Genomic DNA, 7427 nt, shown 5'->3' on the forward strand with positions numbered 1-7427 from the left:
AAGGACATTGTTTGAAAATTACACAAAGCAATGTATGGTTTGAAACAAGCCGATAGAGCATGGTATAAAAGACTGCATAATTATCTTATTCAAATTTGTTTTCAAAGAACTAATAATAATATTAGCTTGTATATCAAAAAAGGACCAGATAATCAGATTGTTTTGGTAGAAATATTTGTGGATGATACTTTGTTAACAAGAAATTATGATCTTTGTGAAGAATTTTTAGAACAAATGATCAAAGAATTTGAGATGTTAATGTTTGGAGAGATCAAATTCTTTGTTGGTCTTCAAATTTAGTAAAGTAAGAATGGCATCTACATTACTCAGTCAAAATACATCAAGAAAATATTGAAAAAGTTTGGTATAGAGGATTGTAAACCAGTTGGAACTTCTATGTGTACTGGTCTAAAGCTTACCAAGGATGATGAATCAAAGGAGGTAGATCAGACATTGTATAGATCTATGATTAGAAAGTTGGAGTATGTAGTTCATACAAGCCCAGATATTGCTCTTGTAGTTGGTATTGTAGCAAGATTTTCAGTAAAATCAAGAGAATATCACATGATGGCAATCAAAAGGATCGTGAGATACTTGAAAGGCACTAAAGAATATGGATTATGGTACAAATTTGGAGGTAATCTAGATTTGAAAGTGTTTACTAATGCAGATTGGGAAGGAAACATTGATGACAAAAAGAGTACAAGTGGAGGAGCATTCTTTCTTGGAAAGAGGTTGGTTTCTTGGACAAGTAAAAAGAAAAATTGCACATTCCAATCTACAACAGAAGCAGAGTATGTTGCAGTAGTAGTAAACTATTCTAATATTTTTTGCTTCAAGCAATTATTGGAAGGCATGAAGGTGGGAATCAAAGAACCTATTGTTATGTTTTCTGACAATACAAGTGCAATTAACATATCTAAAAATCTAGTGATGCATTCAAAAACCAAGGACATTGCAATAAAGTATCACTTTGTTAGAGAATTGGTGTAGGATAAGGAGATTAGATTGGAATATGCCCATACAAAGGAAAAAATTACTGACATATTCACCAAGCCTTTACCTAAGAATACATTCTTGTATCTAAGTGGTAAGTTAGGGGTCATTCCCCTATCTAAAGCTCACTAAAATGAGGTTTTAGTGATGCATCAATAGGTAACAAGTTGAATATCTATCAGTTGATGCATCATAGTCATGAGAACATTACATATGAATTAGTACTTAAGGTACATTGTTACTCATTTGGTTTGTGTTGTCTTTGGCATGTGTTGTCAAAAAGGGAGAGTATATTGTCATAAGATTTCTAAAATTTGAATTTGTTTGTGGAGAGTTTGTTTTTTATGCAATTCCTTCATAGAGGGAGATTATTGTATTTAAGAAGTTTTGTGGAATAAAATCTAAGAGGGAGAAATGTTCTGAAAAGACTTTCTTTCAAATTTCATTCTTCTATGACATGTTGTGTTGCCATCAATGCCAAAGAGGGATATTTTTGGATACAATTATTCAATTGTATGTTGTATTTGATGTTACACAAATGTCATATCATTTATTAGACATAGTCTATCATGTTTAGAAGGTTGACAAAGTGAATTACAGATTATATCAAGAATTTCTAGAAGTTACACTATGAAGACATTTTCTACCAAGTTCACTCAAGCATCAAAGGATTCTAAGATGGAGGTTAGTGTTAACTGAGCTCCCAAGGTTAACAAAGAAAAGTTAGTTTCTGCCAAGCTCACAAGGTCAGCAAAGGAAAATTAGTTCTTAATGAGTTCACTCAGTCTACAAAGGACTTTTGTAGAGTGCTTAGTGTTTACCGAGCTTCATTGGGTTAACACTGGAAATCATTTCTGGAGTAGTTTTTACCGAGCAGCATCAGCCAATGAAGGATCTCATTATTTTGCTATATAAAGTTTAATTGTTTTATGTAATGACTTTAGCCAATTGATGTATTGTTTAATGGTAAATGTAACTTGTAAATGAGCCAACTTGACAAGTTGTAATGTATAAATAAAAGTTCAAGTTGTGAATTCAAAAGAATGAATGAATGGATGTATGAGTGAGCGAGCATACAAGTTGTGTGAAGAAGAAGGTGTGAGAAAATTTTGAAGAAGGATCAGATATGCTTGAGGATTAGCAAGGGTCTATTCGATCAGTGAGGATCTAGTGAAGTAGAACAAAGATCTATATCAGTAAAGTTTAGTTGCATCTCATCTAGGTCACTCATTGTTTCTTTCTCACAATTATAGCAGTGAATTACTAAATCTCTTAACAAAGTTGGTTTAGCAGCCATTTTTGTAAATCCTCTAACAAGGTGGATATTTCTACTAAATTTTTCTAAAGTCCTCTAGCAAGGCCACTCCTAGCAGGGTGCTTAAATCCTCTAACAGGGTCACACCTAATAGTGTGTTTTGTAACCTTTAACAGTGTTGGGTCCTCACAAAGCTCACTTTAGAAGAGTGAAAATTGGTAGCTAGTTACTTGGTGGTTTTTCCCATATTGAGTTTCCACGTTAAATCTAGTGTCTCTTGCATTCATTTTATTTCTTTTTCATGCATGTTAATAAATGTGAATGCTTACAGATAAGTAATGAGTTAATACACAGTTCATCTACCAAGTTACAGCATTTTTTTGTGGCTACCAAGTGACAGTAGTAACTAGTTATTTAAGACATATAAGGGATATGTGGATTTTCTTTTGTGGTAACTGATTAACCCCCCTCCCCCCCTCCCCCCTCTTAGTTACTCTATCTATATTTCCAATAGTCACAAACCTGAGATCCAAATATCAAACCTCAGATCTTAAAATAAAATGTTAGCAACAAAGTTTTCTCCAACTTTGCTCAGCTCTACTTATCCTCGCATGTCAACTTGTTTCTCTTCTATTTTTATCTTCATGCTTCATGCAATTTTTCATACATAACAATGTGAAATTTCCTTCCTTTATATTGAATCCATAAAATAGTTGCCTGAGTTGGCTATTACACCTTCTCAATTAATGATTATAAGACCTAATTAAGAACACTTTATACTTAGCGATAGCATCAATCTATTGCCTTGAAACTTGAATAAATTTTTGTACATGTAATATTATGATGAGAAATATTAGCCATGAAATCTCCAACATGTCTTCTACACAAATTTAATCTTGATTCTCAAAATAACAATTTTGTTAAGAGATATAACAAGTTTACCAGAACATGCTTCTTTAAACTCTATCTCAAAACAATCTTCACCAAAGCTTGCATAATTTCTTCTTGACTTAATATCTTTTGTACCTAAGGTTAGCTACATATGATAGACACTTACTAGTATCCCCATTAACCTCGCTAGTGAAAACATTCAATGATCTATCCATACCAATTTGATCTTTATTGTTGTTCTTTTTTTAAATACATTAGAAAACTGCTATGTTGACATCAATGAAAAACATAGTCATGAATGCAACATATCATCTAAATAATGATGTAATCATTTTTCTATAATACTCCATGATAGGAATATCATCAAAATTCATGCTTTCAACAATCTCCCCCTTTGGCATTGATGGCAACATAGATGAAAAGCATCTAGTTCCAAGAATATCAAATGTTAAAGATTGTTACTCTTTCTTTTCAAATCATCTTCATCAATCATATTGGCTTCTATGTTTACACACTTCTCCACATTGATATACCTCAATGTGCTATATATCAAAATGTTATTCATGTTGTAATCTCTCTCCCATTGACATCAATGTCAAAGGTTTTAGCAATAATCTATCATTACAACAACTATCTCTGACCTGCTCAAGTGTTGAAAGAAACTATTTAAACAAAATCTATCAAGAGTCCTAGATGACTTTTTCCATCAAAGATACTCCCCCATATAGGAAGCATCAACATTTAATCCAAAAAAAAAAAGTTCTTTACATCACTAGACTAATGTACTCTTGCATTATCTACGCTGATGTGGCTACGAGCATAAATCCTAACATACCTCACAAATAATCAAATGTCTCTTTGGAAAGAGACTTGGTGAAAATATCGATAATATGCTCTTTGCTGCTTACATTCTCTAATCTAATTTCCTTTTCTACAAATTTCTATTGTTTAGTGTGGAGCCTGATCAATCCCCAAGTGGGAGATTGTTAGATTGTGGCGACTAATTAGGAAAGTACTGTACATACTTCATAAATAGTGGCCAACATATTATGGCCAACATATGGCCGATAGGTTATAACCCTAAAGCAGTTTAATACTTGTATAAAAGGGCTTAGGGTTGGGTATTTTTCATAATGTTGTGATACGAAATTGGTTCTTGCTGCGGTATTGAGCTGTAAGGGATTACGGATTGTAATCACGTTGTAATCATTGGATTGTAATAAGATCGGACTTACTGTTTGGTGGACGTAGCCCAGGGATTGGGTGAACCACATTAAATCTTGGTGCCTTGTGTTCATTTCTGTGTGTTCTATTATTTTCTATTATTGGTTATATTTGCATGTAGTATTTATTTCTATCCGTGGTTTATCCTAACAAGTGGTATCAGAGGAAGGTTGTCTTTCAGTTATCCTCTGCAGGAAAGTCTCACGGTTAAGTGGGAGTCTCACAGTTGAGTGGGAGCGATGGAAGATGAGGGTAAATTGAGGGTTGACAGGTTTAATGGTCTGAACTTCTAGTTATGGAAGATGCAAATGGAAGACTATTTATATCAAAAGGATTTATGGAAGTGGTTGGAAGGAAACGCCAATAATCAGGGGACTATGTCAGAGGCTAAATGGGATCTTTTGGACAGAAAGGCACTCGAAAGCATTCGATTATGCTTGGCACCATCAGTGGCATTTAATATTACAAAATCAAAGAAGACAAAAGATTTGATGAAAACCCTATCAAAACTGTATGAAAAGCCCTCTGCTTCAAATAAGGTATTTCTCATGAAGCGTTTATTTAATATGAAAATGGCAAAAGGTGGATCTGTTGCAGATCATTTAAATGAGTTTAATACTATTACTAGTCAATTATCTTCTGTGGGTATCAATTTTGATGAAGAAATTAGGGCTCTCTTGATTTTGTGTTCTTTGCCTGAAAGCTGAAATGGCTTGGTAATGGCAGTGAGTAATTTTGTTCTTGAATCTAGTACCCTAAAATATAATGATGTGATCGGTGTTATTTTAAGTGAGGAAACTCGTAGAAAATCCTTAGGTGGATCTACATCAGGAAGTGCTTTAAATGCACAAAGCAGGGGCAGAATGACTGAAAGAGGAAGTAACTCTAGAAATCATGGGAAATCAAGAGGAAAGTCAAAGGGGAGGAGGTCTCAATTGAGAGGACCAAATGATTGCTGGTACTGTGGGAAACCAGGGCACAAAAAGAAAGATTGTTGGAATCGAAAGAAAAATGAAGGAGATAAATTAGATGGAGACAAGGAGGCCAATGTGGTAAGTTGAAATGTCCCTTTCTTTGATTTTGTATGATATTTCCAACCTCTAATCAGATTTTCAAGATCAAACAACTAATATCACAAAGATCCACCAAATTTCTCAAGAAACCCCAAATCGGGTATGCCAGAAATTGTGCCAAAAGCTTCACAGCTTCACCTATTATTAATAAATCTGAAAGTGGAAATTTTTACAGAAATTTCAGTAGCATAACAGCCTAAAAAATGACATTTTCATATCCATATAGCCTTTACACAATAGTTCTCAAATGTAGGACAAAAACTATGCTCATCGGGCTCCCAAAATAAACACAAAAATGCTCGAAAACTCCCCAAAAACACTAATAATCTATCTCAGAAGTTTAATCACATCCCAATACATATATGCAGCTCTATTTTAACACATTAAATTCTAAAATACAGCAGAAACCCAAACTGATATGAAATACTCAACTGAAAATACCAAACTCATACAAAAAACACACCCGAAAACCCACAAATCTGCACTGTTCAGCACAAAGGAAAACTCTGTATGAGCATGCACATAGAATGGCTTCAAACTCCCTTCCTTAGCCTTCTTGGAAACCTAAAAAAACCCACTATTGGGTCTCCCTGGAAACCTATAAACTCTCGTTCTTGGGTCTCCTTCTCCACAAGTTTGGCAGCCTCTGAAGAATAACAAGAAATGAGCAAAAATCAAGTTCTGGAATCTGCCCAAAATGCCTCCAAACCCCTTAAAAGAGGGCATAACCATAACTCACATCCAAGAGAGGTTAATGAAACATATTTTAATAATAATTTTAATTTATTAGTCAAACAGTTTCCAAAGATTAACCACATTTTTCTGAAACTTCACTTTCTTGGGCCTGCTTGCCTTAGCAAAGATTATTATTTTTTAATTATTTGAAAAGGGGACATGACAAGTCCTCCCCTCCCAAACATTTCTTGTCCTCAAGCAATGGCTGAACAATAAACCAATCAATCCACCTAGATCCCAAATGTAGTCATGAACTATACTACTGCCAAATAACATAGGCTCTTGCAATATCCTCTGCAATATGACCAAGAGGAATCCATAATCAAATTGACAATTACAGCTCAACCAAAATCCAAAATCACCACTACCATAATTAGAAACCCACGAGACACAAACTCTTAGAACATTAGAACCCAAGTAAAGTGGACAAATCAAACTGCCAACACAATAAATACCATCAACGAATCCCACTGGCCTATACGGAATGTACAATCCAACTCTGCAACAATGGTGAATGCTCTCAAATGAAACTATACCAAGTATGGAGAATCCACACACTGTAAAACTCTTGCAATCAACACAACTCTGTAGATCATTGACCACTATCTCATAACCATAACTCCCATGCACCCCTGATGGTGAAAAGCCATCACAAGATAAACAACAAGAAATGGAACCCAAACCAAAATTTTCTGCCATCAACTCCTCAACACAAGGATCAATTGCTAACTGATGTACATACCCTGCAATATAATGTTGATTAAAAAAACCAACCTCAGTCAATAGCTCACCATGGACAAGTGATACAACCCACTGTGACTGATCACTAGCTAAATCAGGAGATGTCATAACCAAAGGAGTAGAATCAATAACAACACCTACTGAAGCATCACTCCAAAACTCCTGCTCTAAGTCATTTATTATCAAGCTATCAACTGTAGGACCTATCGCCATGTCATGCCCATCACAACTCTCATCCCGAGGCATCAAACTATTCCATAATTGATGATAAGCACTAGGAACCAAAGTACATCTTTGTATCATAATCTCATCAACATGGTCATCAAAGGTAAATTGATGAGCGTACCTCATAGTGTAATGCCGATAGAATGTGCCAATCTCAGTCAGTGGGTTAGACTATAATCCAGATGAAACTAACTGCAATTGATCATTAACCATGTTGGAACTGACTACTACCTCTGAAGTTATCACCAAGGGAGTAGTATTACTAGCAAGAACCATGCCAATTGTCG

This window comes from Cupressus sempervirens, chromosome 4, assembly GCF_028749045.1.
Source record: "Cupressus sempervirens isolate cs-2001-9-10 chromosome 4, ASM2874904v1, whole genome shotgun sequence".
Lineage (NCBI taxonomy): Eukaryota > Viridiplantae > Streptophyta > Pinopsida > Cupressales > Cupressaceae > Cupressus > Cupressus sempervirens.